Consider the following 19,847-nt stretch of genomic DNA (forward strand, 5'->3'; position numbering starts at 1 on the left):
TGAACAAAATGAAAAATACACAAAATGCAGTACATCGTGGCAATCATAGGTATAACATCAAAGGCACATATACTAACTAGTGTCATTCAACAATATATGCTATATATATATATATATATATATATATATATATGTACTCATTTGGTTTATGTTGATCTTAATCGAGTAGTGTTTCCAGCACTACTATTGGGAGCTGCTATATAGCTATCAATTGGTTATTATTGTAGTTTATTGGTTGCGCCTAATTTTTATACATATATTTCTATCTAGATGAAAGTCTGCTACACTATTCAAGTCGCCACCCACCATCAGATTACCCATAGTATGTTGTAATAAAAAATTAGATATGGCATGAAAATAATGCATATTGGGGGTGGAAGGGGCACAAAGATTCAATAATGTATACAGGTTGAGTCTCCCATATCCAAAATGCTTGGGACCAGGGGTATTTTGGATAACGGAATATTCCGTATTTTGGAGTAATTGCATGCCATAATGAAATATCTTGGGAATAGGACCCAAATATACAGACAGAATGCATTTATGTGTTATATACACCTTATACACACAGCCTGCAAGTAATTTTATACAATATTTTCAATAATTTTGTGGCTCAAGCAAAGTTTGTGTACAGAAATGAAATTCATTTATGTTTCATATACACCTTATACACACAGCCTGAACATAATTTTATACAATATTTTTAATAATGTATGCCTTAGACAAAGTTTGTGTACATTGAACCATCAAAAATCAAAGGTTTCAGTATCTCAGTCTTGCCAAAATTATTCCGTATTTCGGAATATTCCGTATTTCGGAATATTTGGATATGGGAGACTCAACCTGTATAATGTACCTCTTATAAGAACATCCAGTAATAGAAATCTACCGTCGCTATCTATCAAGGAATCAACTATGGAATATTGTAGTCGCCTGGGAAACAGAATTGCCACTTCATGTTTCTTGGCGGTAAAGGATGCGCATATACATTCCCGTATCCAATTATCTCACAAAGACATGTTCTGTGAAATTGCCCTATGGGACTCCTGCAAGAATACTATGTCTTGAGACAGGGGGAATTTCACAGGGGAAGTCAAGCCACGTACATTCCATGAAACTACATGAACATTATTAGTCACATGACTAGGAGGATTAGTGGTATTCTGTGCAGACATTAACCAACACCTACTTTTGGTAGTACATTTAATTTAATTTTTTTATTCCAAAGTAAATTTATGAAGGAGAAGGGGAGGGGAGGAGGCATTTCCCAAAAAAAATATTTTACTCATTCACATCAGTCCTTGCCCCAGAAGAATCATTGAGCACCATGCTTGCTGCTGGGAGTGGATTTCTAATTCCAGAAAAGGACCAGGAAGACTTTTAGTAGTGCATTCCACATGAAACAGCATTTCCCAACCTGTACAAGGACATTAAAAAAAAATAGTTAGTGGCCTCTAAACTGCCACTTAACCAGCACAAAGATATTAAGGGGTAAATTTAATTTACTAAAGTGAGAGTTTTTACAAGTGCATTTTAGAAGTGATGTTGCCCATAGCAACCAATCAGATTCTACTTAACATCATTTACCTAGCACTTTCTAGAAGATAATAGCTAGAATCTGATTATTTTCTATGGGCAAGCAACATCACTTCTAAAACTCACTTCTAAAAACTCTCACTTTAGTAAATTAAATTTACCCCTTTAGGTCTTACATTGTGTCTTTCTTGAGAATCCTGCACCAACTTCTGCTGCTAGGAGTGGATTTTTACCCCAGAAGGGGACCTGGAAGACTGCTTTCCAAAACTATTGACTGTAAAACAATCCTTTGCAAAGCTTCCACATTGAGCATTTCCCAGCTTGTACACGGACATTTAAAAAAACATAATTAGTGGCCTCAAAGTGCCACTTAACCAGCACAGATATGTGGACAAGCATAAGATCTATGATTTAAGGCAGGGGTAGCTAACCCTAAATGTTTATGCAAATCTCAGCAGAGGTGTTTGTGATGCCATGGCTAGCGTGCACACACACACAGAAAAAAAACACATTGATTGATTGGATAATTATTCTGGGGGGGGGGCACTTGGGAGGGAGAGCACCCGAAGAGGCACCAGCCTCTTGATAAATGACAGAGGCAGCACCCTTGACACACACACAAAAAAAACACATTGATTGATTCATTATTTTTGGGGGGGCACTTGGGAGGGAGAGCACCTTAACGAGGCACCAGCCTCTTGCTAAACGACACAAGCAGCACCCCTGCGCACCTATGCTGCTGATAAGTGTGGCTAACATGCACACACAATTTTTTTTTGTCACACTGAGGGGGGGAAAGACCCCTGAACGAGGCAGCAGCCCCTTGATAAATGACACAGGCAGCACAGCACCCCTGTGCACCTACGTTGCTGATAAGTGTGGCTAACACGCACACACAATTTTTTTTTTTTCACACTGGGGGGAAGTACCCCTGAGAAAGGTAGCAGCCCCTTGATAAATGACACAGGCAGCACAGCACCTATGTTGCTGATAAGTCTGGCTGACACGCACACACAAAAAAATTGTTTTTATTTTTTTTCACATTGGGGGAAGCACCCTCTGAATGAGGCAGCAGCCCCTTGATAAATGAGACACAGGCAGCACAGCACTCCTGCGCACCCAAGTTGCTAATAAATGTGGCTATCATGCATACACAAAAAATTGTTTTTATTTTTTTCACACTGGGGGTGTGGCTAACAAGCGTACAAAAAAATTGTTTTTATATTTTTCACACTGGGGGTGTAGAGCACCCCTGAAAGAGGCAGCAGCCTTTTGATAAATTACACAGGCAGCACAGCACCCCTGCGCACCTATGTTGCTGATAAGTGTGGCTAACGCGCACACACACACAAAATTAAAATACTTTATTTTTTTCCCACTACGGGGGAAGCACCCCTGAATGAGGCAGAAGCCCCTTGATAAATGACACAGGCAGCACCCCTGCACACCGATTTTGCTGATAAGTGTGGCTAAAGTGCACACACACACAGAAAAAAAAATGTCACACTGGGGGTGAAGAGCACCCCTGATGGACAGAGCACCCCCTGGACAACACAGCAGCACAGCCAGCCAGCCCCTATGGACAACAGCCAGCCAGCCCCTGAGGGCAGGACTACAGCCAGCCCCTGAGGACAGGACAACAGCCAGCCCCTGAGGGCAGGACAACAGCCAGCCAGCCCCTATATGGACAACAGCCAGGCTCTATGGACAACAGCCAGCCAGCCCCTATGGAGTGGACAGGACAACAGCCAGCCAGACCCTATATATGGACAACAGCCAGCCCCACCCCTATGGACATAAGCAGCCAGCAGCTGAGTGACAATGACAACAGTAGCCAGCCCCTACGCACAGCATTAGCAACAGCACATTCACAGCTCCCTCTCTCTGCACTCTCCACAACTGGAGTGAAAAATGGTGGCGATCGTGGCATCTTTTATACAATCCAAAACCTGTGAGATCCGACAGCGGGATGATGACGTTTTGAGATCCGAGTCAGGCGTGAAAACCCGAACCGACTCGGATCTCGGCACGTATTACAAAGTTCGGGTGGGTTCAGTTCCCAGGGAATGAAACCCGCTCATCTCTGCTCTGCGATCCACTCTAGGGGGGGGGGCTGTTGTCCAATCCAGACGTTGCTCTGTGTGCCATGCTCTGTTTACTGTGCTGTCACTGTGCTCTGGCTGTTGTCCAAAACAGGGGTGTGCTGTGCTCTGTCCAGGGGGGGATGTGTGTCCAATCCAGAGGTGTGCTGTCCATCCACTGGCTGTAAAAAAAGTTAAACCTTTTTTTTTTTAAAAAGTAAAAAAAATTTCCATATAAGCACTGTGACGCTGTATGCCGTACTCTCCCCCAGTGTATCCATATATAAGCATTGTGACAATGCTGGCCATACCGCAGTGTAATATTCATTAAAGTATTGTGACGCTGTCGGTCAGTAATTCCGCAGTGTAATATTTGTAAAAGTATTGTGACGCTGTCGTTCATTCAGTGTAATATTCATACAAGTATTGTGATGCTGTCAGTCAGTAATACCGCAGTGTAATATTCTTAAGTGTATTGTTATGCTGTCAGTCAGTAATACCGCAGTGTAATATTCATACAAGTATTGTGACACTGTCGGTCATTCAGTGTACTATTCATACAAGTATTGTGATGCTGTCAGTCAGTGATACCGCAGTGTAATATTCTTAAGTGTATTGTGACGCTGTTGGTCAGTAATACCGCAGTGTAATATTCATACAAGTAGTATGATGCTGTTGGTCAGTAATACCGCAGTGTAATATTCATACAAGTATTATGATGCAGTTGGTCAGTAATACCGCAGTGTAATATTTATACACGTATTATGATGCTGTTGGTCAGTAATACCGCAGTGTAATATTCATACAAGTACTGTGACGCTGCAGGCCGTACCCCAGTGTATCTATAAAAATACTATGATGCTGCAGGCTGTACCCCCAGTGTATACATATACCCCAGAGTGTGCTTCCATATCTCAGTGTATCCATATAAGCACTGTGATGCTGCAGGCCGTATTCCCAGTGTATCCATATAAGCACTGTGAAAAATAAAGCCCATTGTCACGCCTGGACATAAGACAAAAAAAACACCACTTTTGTGTGGAATTATTTCTAATTAAATCCGGACAATAATTGTCAAGCCATCTGTAGCATTTGCAAAGCCACAGTAAGTAGAAGTAGGGACCTTAACCCTTTAGGAACCTCCTCCCAGTTACGTCATTTGCAACTAGTTAATGGAACGTTTTTGGGAAAATCAGAAACTAGGGCTAAAAATAGCATAAGTCCAGCATCAGTTAGTTCCCTTCCCTGAGCTAGATCCGAGCACCAGCAATCTCCACTGCCAACACCTTCATCATCAATATGCTCACTAATGAATAGAGGTAATTTTGCATCCTGGATAAGGCTTGGTGACTCCTCCCTTATCAGAAGAATCCTTGAGCACTAGGCCTGCTGCTGCTGCTGGGGGATGGATCTTCATTCCCGAAAGGGACGAAGAATACTACTACTAGTAGTAGTTTAAAAAAACAATTGACTGTTAAATAATTCTTTGATAGAGAAAGCAAGTATGACAGCTGTCACCCAGTTGCACAGCGGATCATTGACGCCATGACGGCTATGCTAGTATTAGATGGTGAAATAATAGAAAATGAGGATGATAGTTTGGAGGAAGTGCAAAAGGAGGTTGACGGGGATATTTGTGTCCTATCTGACGCTAATGAGGATGTTGATGATGAGGATGTTGTTTGTGTAAATCAGCCACCAGTGGCAGCAGTACTTGCTCATGATAAAAAGAAAGCCATTGTCATGCCTGGGCATAAAACCAGAAAAGCCAAGTCTTGGGTGTGGAATTATTTTAACCCAGACCCTGACAACAGTTGTGAAGGCATCTGTACCATTTGTGAAGCCAAAGTTAGTAGAAGAGAGAGCATTGGTGCCCCCCCCATCCATTTTTTAAATAGGGACATAAGATTGTGCACCTGAAAAAGGGCCATGGCTTCATAGGGAAGGGCTAGGGAAAAGATAGGGGAGGCCAGGAGATGCTGGGGATAAAAGTGAGAGTGATAATAAACAGGAAAATTCACAGGCCCAAACAGCGCCCCCTGCCCTACAGTGCCCTGTCCAACGGCACTGATCGCACCCTAGTTATGGCCCTGGAGGTAGGGACGTTAACCATCTAGGCACCTAATCCCTGTTACGTCATTTGCAGCGAGTTCATGCAATTTATTTAAGAAAATTATAATAATTTGTAAATTAATACTAGGGATGAGCGGTTCGGATTTTGTGGAACAGCGGGGATCCGAGTCCACCCGAGCCACGGCTCAGGTGTTCCCGTCTGACTCGGATCCCACTGCGAGGATGAACGTCATCCTCCTGACATCAGATTCTCGCAAGTGTTCACCTCTACAAAAGGCGCTGAGACCGGAACTCTGCGCCATTTCACTACCACGCTCTGCTGTGTCCAGAGACACACAAGTGGCTATGCTACTAAAGTGACTGTATAAGGGACACACTGCATGCTGATGTATGCTGTACTATACTCTGCTGATTAAAGTGACTGTGTCCAGACTTACAAGTGGCTGTGCTGGCAAAGTGACTGTGCATAGGGGGCACACTGCACATTGATGTATGCTGCGCTATACTCTACTGATTAAAGTGGCTGTGTCGAGACTCACAAGTGGCTGTGTGTACAAAAAATAAAGTTTAAAATAGTAAAAAAAAAATTCAAGAAAGTGAAAAGTTTAAAAAGTAAAATAAAAATAAAAAAACATATTTATTGGTGCTGTACCCCACTGTGTATACAGGCACATGACTCCTTGGGCCTTAGCCCTCTGTGTATACAAGCACCGTGACTCCTTGATCCTTAGTCCTCTGTGTATACAAGCACTGTGACTGCTTAGGCTATATCCCCCTGTGTATACAAGCACTGTGACTCCTTAGGCCATAGCCCTCTGTGTATACAAGCACCATGACTCCTTGGGCAGTAGCCCTCTGTGTATAAATTAAAAGCACTGTGACTCCTTGGGCAGTAGCCCTCTGTGTATAAAAGCACTGTGACTCTTTGAGCAGTAGCCCTCTGTGTATAAAAGCACAGTAACTCCTTGGGCCTTAGCCCTCTGTGTATACAAGCACAGTGACTCTTTGGGCATTAGCCCTCTGTGTATCCAAGAACCGTGACTCCCTGGGCAGTAGCCCTCTGTATATAAAAGCATGTGACTCCTTGGCGCTTAGCTCTCTGTGTGTCCATAACACACAAGTACTGTGGCTCCGCAGGGTGTGGCAATGTTTCATAGTTGTGCTTTATACTGCGGTGTCTGTGCCGCTGCTCTGTTGCATAGTAACCAGCCAGCTCATGCAGACTTTGGCCAATAAAGGTGGTCTAAATTGACTGTATATTACTGGAAATTAATGTTGTTGGGGTTAATAATTCTCTAGGAACAGAAAAAAGCCCAAATTATGTGATTTTAGTTTTTTTTGGCAATTTTTGTAAAAAATTCAAAACCAGTCACGGCAGGTTTGGCACATCCAAATCCAAAGCTGGACGACAAATCAGAGCCAAATCCAGATCCAGCAAAAATGGTCCGGCACACATCCCTATTAATAACAAGCAGTCCAGCATCAGCTACCACCAGTTTGGACCAGCACATGCAATCTCCACCACCAACACTCTTATCATCAACCTCCTCCTTAATGATTGGAGGTACAGTAGTCCTTCAATAAAAATGTTTTGTGGGGGCCCAAACAAAACAAGGACTTCAGCCACAAAAGCATCAGTCCTTGTCGATAAAGTGCTTGGTTTGTTAAACTGTGCATGTCCTTTTTAATATCGCACATAGAGTAGGTGGGAGGGCCCAAGGATAATTCCATCTTGCACCTCTTTTATTTACATTTTGCACAATTTGGGGCATTGCTGACTGACATTTTTATAGTTTATTAAACTGCCATCCTGTCTGCCACTGCTGTGTGGCAATGTTTCATAGATGTCCTATATTTTTTTAAACTGCCGTGCGTTTGTGCCGCTGCTCTTTTGCTTACTTTAGAAAGCAAGCTCGTTGCAGCCTTTGGACTATATTGGTGAAAAAAATTAGTGAAAACAATATTGTGAGCTGTGAGGTGGTTAATAATGATTGGAAATGCCTGAAAAGTATTATCATTAAGGTAACTCACACTGTAGGAACAAAAACAGACCCAAATTATGTGAATTTAGCTGTTTTTCTAAATTTGTTGATAAAAATACAGATCCAAAACCAAAACACGCAAGGGCATTTTTGCAAATTTAATCAAAGTCCAAAACCTCAAAGGAGATACAGATCCAAAACCAAAACACAGGGGTCGGTGGCACACCTCATATATGTATATATATATATATATATATATATCAGACAGGATGGCACTCGAGAAGCAAAGAATAAACACTGACACAGTAGTTGGACGATCAACGTTTCGGAGAACCTACTTCTTTATTAAGATGAATAAATAGAAATAGTATATACCTTATATACTGTACACTTCACCCTGGGCTCCAAACCCGCCTTGCCTCGACTCCCGACGGAGACCGGATGACGCCACATGATGCGCCCAGACGCCGATGCCCCAATGTCTCACAGGGGCATGGCTCAGAATGTGCATATCATCACCAAGGCAGAGAAGACATAAAAATATACAATTTACAATAAAGGTAAAATGTATAATCAACTGTAATACCTAAGTACAAACAGAATCAGAGACAAATCATCCGCTATAACTAGCCATGGCAATATCTAAATGAGAAGTTACAGACTTAAAATGCTTACCCATGCTGGGTACTAATTAAGAAAGTATCCAACAAAAGACCTATACACCAGATAATCCGACACACTGTGGCCGAGTGTTACTGTCATAATGACAAAAACTGAACATAGAAACATATGTGAGCCTGTATCCTCACTCATAATAGAGACGAGTGGTCCAGATTAAATGTCAAATATGGGAGATCATGCCATTATGAATGAAACCATGGTCAGAGAGGAACCACTCACGGAGATAGACATTATAATATGAAAAGAACTACAAAAATATATTTTAATAATTTTGATTAAGGATCTAACATATAACTTGAAGCCCTAAAGAAAACATGAAAAAGACGTGAACTGTGTTTAGGATGTGCTTCCACTTGGCTTCCAGTTGTAAAAGCGTGCGTCCCCTATTTCCACCTCTAGGGTTCGGAGGGACCCAATCAAACATTTTGTACCTAATCATGGATAATCAATGTTTAAAATCACGGAAATGTTGGGCCACTGTTAATTCAGATATCTTGCCATCCAGTGCTGCTCTGATGCTAGACCGATGTAAGGCAATCCTTTTCTTCAGCGTCTGGTTGTTTTACCTTTGTATAGGCCACATGGGCATCGAATGTAATAGATTACAAAGCTGCTTGTACATGTTAAAAGGTATTTTATGATGAATTGCTTTCCCATATGTGGATGAACAAAAGTTTCATAGTTGCCTGCTTTGCGAGCCAAAAAATGTTTTGCTTTGGGACTTATGTGTGGTGAAAAGTCGTTATGTACTGCAATGTTCTTAATATTTTTACCCCTTCTGAAGGATGGTAACATGGACTTATTTTTCAGAGCCAGTAATTGTTCATCCTTAGAGACAATGGGCCACAATTATTTCACACTTTTAGTGATGTTGGTACTCATGAAAGAATAATCTTGAGTTCAAACCATCTGTTTGGTGGTCTTTTTATCCTGTTTCTGGGGTAATGTGGAAGCTCTAGATAGCTTCAATACCTTTTCCTTAGCTCTCCTCAGGGTTTTAGGGTGATATCCCTGGACCAAGAATTTGTTCGACATATGGTCAGTCTGTCTGCTGGCATCTTGATGGTAACTGCAAATGTGGTAGATTCTTAAGAAATGAGAATACAGCAAACCACGTATAAATGCCAGTGGATGGTCACTTGTAGCTTGTAGGAACGTATTTCTGTCAGTGCTCTTGTAATAAATTGATATCACAAATTAATTCTTCTCATTTAGACTAACCACTACAACCAAGTAGTGTACTGAAACAAAACTGCAATTATAGGTAAATTTGATGGACGGGTCACTCTGATTCTTAGGAGCCATCGTTTGTATGAAACTTTCCTAGCTTCCTGACCACATAAGGAATATATTGTCTATGTAACAACAACAGGCTGTAATGTTATCTTTGATCAATGGATTTGTGAAGAAAAGATCCTGAAACATAAAATAATTCACAAAGCTCGGGGGCCATGCATGAGCCCATTGCACAGCCCAAGCGCTGAATGCAGAATTTTTTATCAAATAAAAAATAATTTCGGGTAAGGGTCAATTCCAACAGGGACAGGAAGAATTGTATGTCTGGACCATTATACAACAGGTTGTTGATCAGTAGTATCCTCACTGCTTACACACCCCTATTGTGTGGGATGCTTGTATATAAGCTAACAACGTATATGGTGCACATTAGTTGTTTGCCCATAAGTGGTGATAATACTTGTCATTTGAGGATAAAGGAGGTGGTACTGGCTCCTTTAGAAAAGCCAGTTGACTCTGTACTACTGGTTGCAGATAATGAGTACTGCAAGACCATATAATATAACGAATCGCGGGACACAGTGATTGGTCTACTAGTGGAGTAACAGCATGTTTATGTAACTTTGGAATGGTATATAAAACCGGGACTTTTTTGGCCACTCCTGATTTAATGCATCTCTGATGGATTTTGGGATAGATAACCGCTTGTTCTACTACTTGATTTAAAATGTTATCCAATTCTTTTTTGAAAATATTTGTGGGGTCCTATTGAAGCTGTTCATACACAGAGGAGTCCCCTAATTGGGTGTATATCTCGTGTCTGTACGTGGCAATGTCTTGTACCACAATGTCCCCGCCTTTGTCGAAAATGCGAATAATTATATCTTTGTAATCCCCCAAATTCCTTACAACTTTTCTTTAAGCAGTAATTCAATTAGGTATAGGCATATCCTGTATTATGCATAATCCACAACTTTATAAATTGTTTTTAGCAAGTTTTTCTTCTCCCAGCACAAGATCAATAATTTGAAATATTAATTTAGTAACTTCACCTATATATATTGAACCTAAAAACAGGTAACCTTATTGTTCTTTAGAGCATAAAATGACAAGATTTAGTAAAGATCTAGACAATATAAGAGAGAAATGGAATAAAGGACAGGGCTTCTCTGTTTTTGGAGATTGTAACATTACAGGGAAATCAAAACATTGGTCTGAAAATTTGATAGAACTTAAAAATCTCCTGTATAAACAAACTAAAGCATACTGGATTAAAACAACTTTTGAAAATTACATGAAATTTGACATGACACCAAGTGGCTTAAGACCAAAATTATTTCCTTCCTTTGAATAGAAGAACTTAGAAAAGAATGGGAAATGGTCTTAATGAAATGTTCAATTGAACTTATGGACATATTAATAAATACGATACAAAACTCTTAGAACATTACACTTTGGAAATTAACAAAGTGAGTGATAAACCTAAATTATTTGAGAAAGAAGATGATTTCCAAAAAATTTATGAGAGATACAAAATTTTTTTTTATCGTTTTGAGAAATAAATTTATGTCTTTTCCTATCCATAAGTTACTATGTTCATAATACAGTTATAAAATGGAATTTGAGACCCAAAAGATTGGAAACTGATAATGCCAACAATTATAGCTCATCCAAAATAGTCAGCAGAAGGAGAGGGACCTAGTAATATATCACAACACAAATGGCAGCGGGCACATTTTTTAGGTCAAGGTCCAGGAGATCATGGTCCTCCAGATTTAAGAAGATCAGACATGGAGGAAAGAAACACGCGAAAAAGAGAGAAAAGAGAATGGGAAAGATACTCACAGAGAGCGAGACATCCGTACAAGAGAATATAAAACAGAATGATCTTCAAGTTATTAATTTGACTAACAGAATTCTCAGTCCTACACCAATTGAAATACTTTCTAAAGGCCTCAGTTTCTCCCAAAGTAAAAATATGGATAGATTCAATGTACATACGGATCTTCAATTAATTGCAAGAAAGTTACTATTAAGGAAATTTTATAAAACTAAAAGTGACAAATACTGATCAGCTAGAACAAACAGCTGATTCAACATCTAATTATACCATGGAAGAAAATTAAACCTTATTATCGTTGGAAGAACTAACCATAGAAAGTGGAAACCAGGATAGTGGTGAAATTGAGTCAAATAGATCCACATTACGAAAAAAGTCTTCTTTTTTTCCCAGTCTACATATTTGAAGAAGAGCTTTGAAAGAGATGGAAAACTGGGAAGATGTAATTATAAAACTTTCAGACAAAGGAGAAAATGTCGTCCTTTGGTCCATAGAATTATATTTAAAAGAAGCATACTAACAGTTATCACAACAACGTACAAAAGGTTGATATTTAATTCAACTGCTAATTTCCTGGAATTTAATGATTTAATTATTCTGTTGCTTCATTTTGTTCTGACAAAAACATTTTTCATCTTTGATGACAAATATTTCCTGCAAATCTGAGGTACAGCTATGGGCAGTATGTGTGCCCCAATGTACGCTAATCTGTACCTCGGATGGTGGGAGAGGGAAATAGTTTTCAATAGCTCCCATGAGAATTTTACCAAACACATCATTGGATGGCACAGATATATAGATGACATATTCATTATGTGGGAGGGGGAACGTGAGAAACTGGAGGAATTTATCACAATCCGCAATGATAATAATCTTCATTTAAAACATACTTCTGATATCAGCTATACACATGTGACTTTTTTGGATCTCCAAATCAGCAACATTGAGGATGACAAACTGGTGACAAATATATTTCAGAAAACAAGAGCGACCAACAAGCTCCCACTTCCCACCAACACTGAAAGGGATTCCGAAGGGTGAATATATTTGAACCAAGAGGAACTGCTCTGAAGAGGGGATCCAGGTTAACCAAAAGAGGATATAAGAAAGGAATACTACATAAAGCCTAAGAGATGTCAAGATCTTCCCTACTGACTCCTAAAGATTCCAGGAAGGAGGAATACGGTAAAGTATGACTCATTGCTTACTGTAACCAATGGAAAAGCATCAATAAAGCATTACAGAAACATTACCATATACTAAATAAAGATAAAGATCTGAAGAATGAAATTGGAAAAAAATCTACATAAGTTGGAGAAAATCTCCCAAACTTCGTGATAAGTTGGTTCACAGTTATTTTACCAATTAAAAGAGAGGTGGTACTAACATAAAAAGCTGCTTTAGATGCGGAAGATGTAATGCATGTAACTTTATTCAACCTATGAAACACTATCCAAATAGATATAAGAAAAACATTGAGATATGTGACTTTATCAATTGCTCAACACAAGGTATAATTTATTGTTTAACTTGCCCTTGTGGTCTAAAATATGTTGGGATGACAAAGAGACAATTCAAGAAATGAATTTTAGAACATGTGGGGAACATAAAGAATGCCCAGATGGATCATCAAAACATGAAACAACTTACAAGTGTAGCAAGACACTTCTTACGAAAACATGAAGGTGATTGTAACAAAATGAAAATCTTTGGTCTTGAAAAAGTGTTACTTGGCATTACAGGGGGGATATCAATAAAGAACTAATTAACCCTGTTGTTCTGTTTGGATCTATTTGATCCAAAACGAAATTAATTTTGGTGTCAGTACATTATTTATGTAATTATGATTTCCATATTTTATTACTTTTATTTTTTGGGCAAATAGTTGTTATGATCAAAAAAATATATATCTTTATATTTTTTTTTCAAGTTATGAGTAGTTAGTGCTAATGTACTGTTCGGGTCAATATGACCCGATGTGTATATAATACTAGTGAGTGACCGTAAATGTTTTGAAAAACACATTACTTCAACAATAAAAATTCTGAAAATTATGACTACAGTGTCAGTTCATTGGTCTACATTTCGATTATGTCATCTTTTCACCTTTTTGTAACAAGTTCAATAACCCTGCTGTTCTGTTCGGGTCTATTTGACCCGAAACAAAATTCGTTACGGTGTCAGTTCGTTCGTAAATTGTTTTGGTTTGTTCATCTGAATGTTTATTTACTCTAATAAAAGTTTGGAGAATATCCCTTGTTTGAATATTAATGAAAAGCATAATTTTATGATACGGGTCATATTGACCTGAACAGTACATGAGTATAGTAGACCCGAGCAGAACAGCAGGGTTAAACAAGAATCAAGATAAATTTTTCTCTTGGATAGTCTCACACCATAGGGCCTCAATGAAGAAATTAATCAGAAGCTGGAATGATAAATTTGCATTTAGAATAACTAATCTAGATATGCAATAATGAAAAAATTAATATTTTTTCTGGTATAATAGAAATAAGGTTGTAGTATACATTGACACAGGTTTCAGGTTACACTTCTTGGGTGACATGTGTCTATATATATTATTTACACATGTAGCCTCTTTGGTGATAAAATTATTTCACTATCACATTGTCACTTATTATTTCACACTTTTTCTTTCTTCCTTTTATATTAAACATATATACTTTTCTTAATATAATTAGTTTTTTATTCATAAATAATAGTCACATAATTATATTTAATATTTTGATTGACACCTTAATGTCACATTATGGCACAACATATTTTTTCACCTTTTTCACCAGTTAAATTTGAAGTGGTTACACTTTTTTATTTTATTTTGTTTGACACTTGAGATTGGGTTGATTGTCACAATGGTATATGTATTTCTATATATGTGATGGTAAATAAATATAGCATTATATAACAAAGGGTAAATAATTATAGCTTTATTTAACAAAGGGTGTTTAAATATAACACTATATAATAAAGGGTGTTTATAATAATATTTCAATTTATAAATATTCATAATTAAAATATATTTTCTCTAAATAAATATCTTTATATATTTACACATTATATAAATTTGTATAATTAAACTTATTGTGTATCTATTTCTGGGTATACTCAATAAGCTTTGTATTTTAGTGATATAAATTATCCAGTGAATATCCAGTGAATTGTTTAGTGAGTATAATAATATCCATGATTAGAGGAAGTTTCTTTTACACCGATGTTCATATTATTGGTACCTTTAATAGGATATATAGATAATGAGTGATGTTTCTAAAAATCCACCATAGCTCAAACAATCGGAATATGCAAAAGTATTGTCATATCCTTTTCTTACTTTTGTTATTGGAGCATTCAGTTCCATCTCTTAATAGGTTCACTGACGGTATTTAAACCCTGAACCTGGCGGGCTCCGGCTCCTAATGCCTTGAGAAAGCTTGTTGAAGCAAAATGCGCATCGACGTCTGGCTATGCGCTGTCTAAATATATAACTTGAAAATGTCCATATGTGTGTGTGTGTGGAATAGCATTTCTTCGTGGAAATGCCATCCGTGATGCTGAGATCGTGCAAGAAAGATTACACTGACACACTATGATTTAGAAACAGGAAGCACAGAAACTAGGGGATAGCCCGAATACATGTGTACAAGTGGTAAAATGGAGTTCTACATACTAAGGGTGTGCACCGGCCACTTTTCGAGTTTTGTGTTTTGGTTTTGGATCTGGATCTTTCTTCGTGTTTTGGATCTGGATTGGTTTTGCCAAAACCACCCTTCCGGGTTTTCTGTTTTGTGTTTTGATTTTGAATCTGTATTTTTTTTTAAAAAAAGCAAAAAAAACAGCTAAAATCACAGCTGTTGGTCTTTTTTGTTCATACGCTATTATTAACCTCAATAACATTAATTTCCACTCATTTCCAGTCTGTTCTGAACACCTCACAACTCATTATATTGTTTTTAGGCCAAAAGGTTGCACCAAGGTGCTGGATGACTATGCTAAGCGACACAAGTGGGCAGCACACATGGCACAGGGCAGCGTACCCCTACACCATGCAGGGCAACCCCTGTAAGAATTATTTGGATGAATTTAATAACCCCTGTAAAAATTACTTGGATTAATTAAATCACCCCTTTTTACTTGGAGTGAATATACACAGGGCAGCATACCCCTACAGCAGACAGGAAATCCCTGTAAATATTATTTGTATGAGCGTACCCCTACAGCAGACAGGGCACCCCCTGTAAATATTATTTGTATGAGCGTACCCCTACAGCAGACAGGGCACCCCCTGGACAACACAGCACTACAGCCAGCTAACCCTTATGGACAGGACAACAGCCAGCCAATATATGGATAAGGACAACAGTAGCCAACCAGCCCCTATGTATATGGACAACAGTAGCCATCCAGCCCAGCTTTTCACACTGGAAGTGGGTGAAGAGAGCACCCCTGAAGGACAGAGCACCGCCTGGACAACACAGCATTACAGTCAGCAAGCCCCTATGGACAGGACAACAGCCAGCCCCTATATGAACAAGGACAACAGTAGCCATCCAGCCCCTATGTATTGTATATGGACAACAGTAGCCAGCCAGCCCCTATGGTCAGCATCTGCAACAGCTCCCTCCCTCGCTCCCTCCCTCTTCACAGTAGCCAGCCAGCAGTACTTTATTTTTTATTTTTATAATTAACACACAACACTGAGCTCCCAGCTCCCTAACTCTGCACACTCCACAGCCGGAATGAAAAATGGCGGCGATCACGTGACCTTTGTAGAATCCAAAGGTGAACAAGCCCTCAGCCGGGCGAAATGCGCGTCATCTTTGAAATCTACATACCGCATGGAGATTTAGACAGTGCACGGGCCGGACTCCTAGCTACCCTAATTTTGGAACTGGTATTGTATTAACATGCAAACTTACACTAGGACCTCCGTGTCCAGAAACTCAATACTGTAGCTGCACGCTTACAGGTTTATGTGGCTCATTACAGTGACACTTTGCTTACTAGCTTTGGCTCTATTTATTTATTCAATTATTTATTTACTATGCTAGTCTATAGCAATTCTTGCAGAGGCAGGAATTGCCAATTGTGAATATCTTTTTTATTAATTTCTGCACTCTAACAAGGGAAGGCCTGTTGTGCATCTTGTTGCCTGATACACCATTGAGAGTAAAACAGTCAGTATGACTTTGAATTTTGTTATAATGGGCTACACAATACCGTTCTTTGCTTGATTGAGAAGTGACACTATATGATTGTTACATGTTACTTTGAGTACCAAGGATATTGTGTGATATGCTAAAACCCGGATTTAAAAAATATATATCATATGATCTGATTTCTATCAATTGAGGTTAATGCACAGACATATGTAATATTACCTGTATGCATAATCAGGTGATACTCTTGACGTATTGATCAAATATAATATCTATGTGTAACAAATAAAGTTTGCTTATGCATTACTTTTTTTTAACGCTATTATTTACTAATAAAATGGACTATACACTGCACTACTCCTACATATATATCTGCTTTGACCAGGTATTGGTGCAATTTTTCCCTGTGCAAGTACACCTACAGCCATACATTACTTGATTTGCCCAATCTCGTCCGATCTTGGAAGCCAAACAGTAATAGGCCTGGTTAGTATCTGGAAGGGAGACCTCCTGGGAATAGTAGGTGCTGTAAGTTAAAAGAGAATACTTGGTATTGTTTTTGCACATGGCAAAGCATTATAATAACATCTAAGTGTACAATAACTATACCTATATAGTGTCAATAATTGAAATCAAGCTTTATCCAGTGGAATGTAGAATTTATCAATATTTTGCCAGTAGATTTCATTATGTGAATTAAGTCTGATTTCAACAGGTGATGAGTCCACATCATATGTCAATTATGATTGTATGATACCGTATTATTTTATTGATGCATAATAAAAGTAAAATTTTATTACACTTACACTTTCATAAGAGTGCCCCAGAAAATAGCCCTACTTTCCCTCCTTTTGTTGTTTAACATAGAATCCAAAACCCTTGAGAATCCGACAGTGGGATGATGACGTTTTGCCTCGTTTCGGGAAATGAGTCTGGTGGGAAATCCCGTGCAGGACTCGGTTCCCGGCTCGGATCGGGGGGACTCGGGGGGGTTCGGAAATCCGAACCCGCTCATCCCTAATAGATACTGGTGTGGGCGCTTCTAGGGTCAAAGCAAGCCTCTACTATGGCTGCAGGTTTCCCTATGAAACTCACAAGGGTATGAATAGACAAATAAAGATGACATAATAGAAAACCTGGCGCTGCCCAGTAAACCATATCAAAAGGATGGTAAAAAACAAGAATTTTAATGAGAAATAACAAAATGGAAGTCTGTGGATTCCATACAATGTACAATAGGTGATAAGCAATGTACAATAGATATCAACATAAATATGCGATCCAGGAGTGAAGAACTAATATGGACCTCACAAAAGCATATATGTGGAGACGGTACAAAAAATCAGGTGATAGTACACAAGTCCAATAAAAACAATGGGAAAGAGATGGATCTGATCGGTTATCAGACAATATAAGAACAAAGATAAATAGCAAATGTGTAAACAACAATGAAGCAAAAAAAACACAAGAGCCCACTAAATGTCGTCTCAGTTTGCCAGAACTGAAAGTCTATGCATAGCAGTCAATATAAAGAGCACGTATGCAGAACAGGAAAGACAGAACAGGAAACATCAACTGTGTGGAGGAGCCGCAGGCGTGAAAGCAAAAGACATGCAGAGGTACCGGTTTTTCCCCTGCACATGGCTCCTGACGCTTAACCAGTCGAGGTAGTGTCCTTCAGATGTTTGGAGTTCGGGTGGCACGGGGGTACACCAACGCATTTTGAGACACTTGCTGATCTCTTCCTCAAGCCTAGTACTTACCCGTGTTGGTACTGGTACTATTTATATGGAGGGAATGTCCTGGTGTCTGGATTGTAGCTTCCAATCCTCTGGATTTCCAGTTTCGGCGCTGGATGAGATGAGCATGTGATTGCCCCGTCGAGTGTTGCTTGGTAGAAAACAACAGCAAGTGTCTGTGTCTTTAACTGAATGTTCCATCTGCCATTTTTTCGAAGTCCATTGGTATTCCAATCTACATTTGGGAGGGTTAATGTGTCAATTTTGATGTATTCCGACTACCATTTTGGTGAAGAATTCTTGCATATCAGGTGTGTAGATACTGTAAGTGTGAATTGGTGGAATTTTGACTTTATTAATAAGATTAAAATTGTAGGAGGTTCATAGAGGGTTCTTCGTTTCGCCCTCAAATTGATAGATTAGTGGAGATGGGCACTTGAACTGGATGGATCGTTTGTGGACTGTCCACCTCAGTGGGGGAGAGGAATTTCTCCCATTATGTTGAAAAAATAGGAATGAAAAGAGGGAAGAAGATTAGGATATATCCATAAGTTTATGCAAGTGGGTACAAGAAGTCGAAATGAATCACAGAAACCATTTGATTTAAAAATCTAAGTTCAAACCTAACGGAGGAAGAGTTTGTAATTTATAAATGGTTTTCATTTCCGTGCGGGCTAAATTGCCTTCAATATCCTTATCTCTCCGTGTGGACCTCACATACTGAAGTCCCATGAAATATTTGATGGAATCAGGGGATAGTTATGGTGGATATGAAAGTGTTCAGATAAGCCCTTTTTTATGTTCCTCATGTGCTCACCCAAGCGGGTTTTTAGGGAACGGGAAGTTTTCACACGTGCACATAATGAGATATACCACATTAGTAGTATTACAAGTTACGAAATCGTTGATATTGAATTTGGTTCCATTGACAGTTGTGTCAGTAAATTTAGCTGTTTCTGATTTCACTTGTTTGCAGGCCAAGCAGGACCCACTTCTGTGAAATCCTTTGGTATGAATAGGGTTAAGAGGCTTTGTTGGTAAAGCACTCTTAACAAGATGTGTTTTCAAATTGGCAGCTCTCCTGCAGGCAAATTTTGGATGGGCCGGTATGATCTCTTTTAGAATAGGATGCTTCTGTAAAATATGCCAGTGTTTTTTTATGACGGTTTCAAACTGTTTGTGTAGGCAATCGCATCCGATGATGAAGGACCACTGATGTGCATTACTGATAGATGGTAAGTCTATTGGTTCAAGTAAGGTGGATCTGTCAGCGTTAAATGAGGCGACGGATGCTTTTTCCAGATTAAGAAACGAGTGTGATTTCTTTTCTTTGACTAGAAGATTTATTGGTGTGTGTGACATACCGTATATCCATTGGCTTAGAGCTAACCCAGGTTACAGTTAGTTAAAACAACAAAGTGAATCCAACTAATTAATACACAGGGGGCTATATAAAGTTATAAACATCACTTTCCCTGACAGCGGGACAAGTGTATTTATGCACA

General features: G+C 39.0%; 1 pseudogene; it reads left to right on the forward strand.

Moving 5' to 3' along the window:
• Nucleotides 1-17,019: 17,019 nt before the first annotated feature.
• Nucleotides 17,020-17,138, forward strand: LOC148518363 (5S ribosomal RNA; annotated as a pseudogene).
• The last annotated feature ends 2,709 nt before the right edge of the window (nt 17,139-19,847 follow it).

Source organism: Taudactylus pleione, unplaced genomic scaffold (genome assembly GCF_031769625.1).
Source record: "Taudactylus pleione unplaced genomic scaffold, aTauple2 ptg000201l, whole genome shotgun sequence".
Classification (NCBI taxonomy): domain Eukaryota; kingdom Metazoa; phylum Chordata; class Amphibia; order Anura; family Myobatrachidae; genus Taudactylus; species Taudactylus pleione.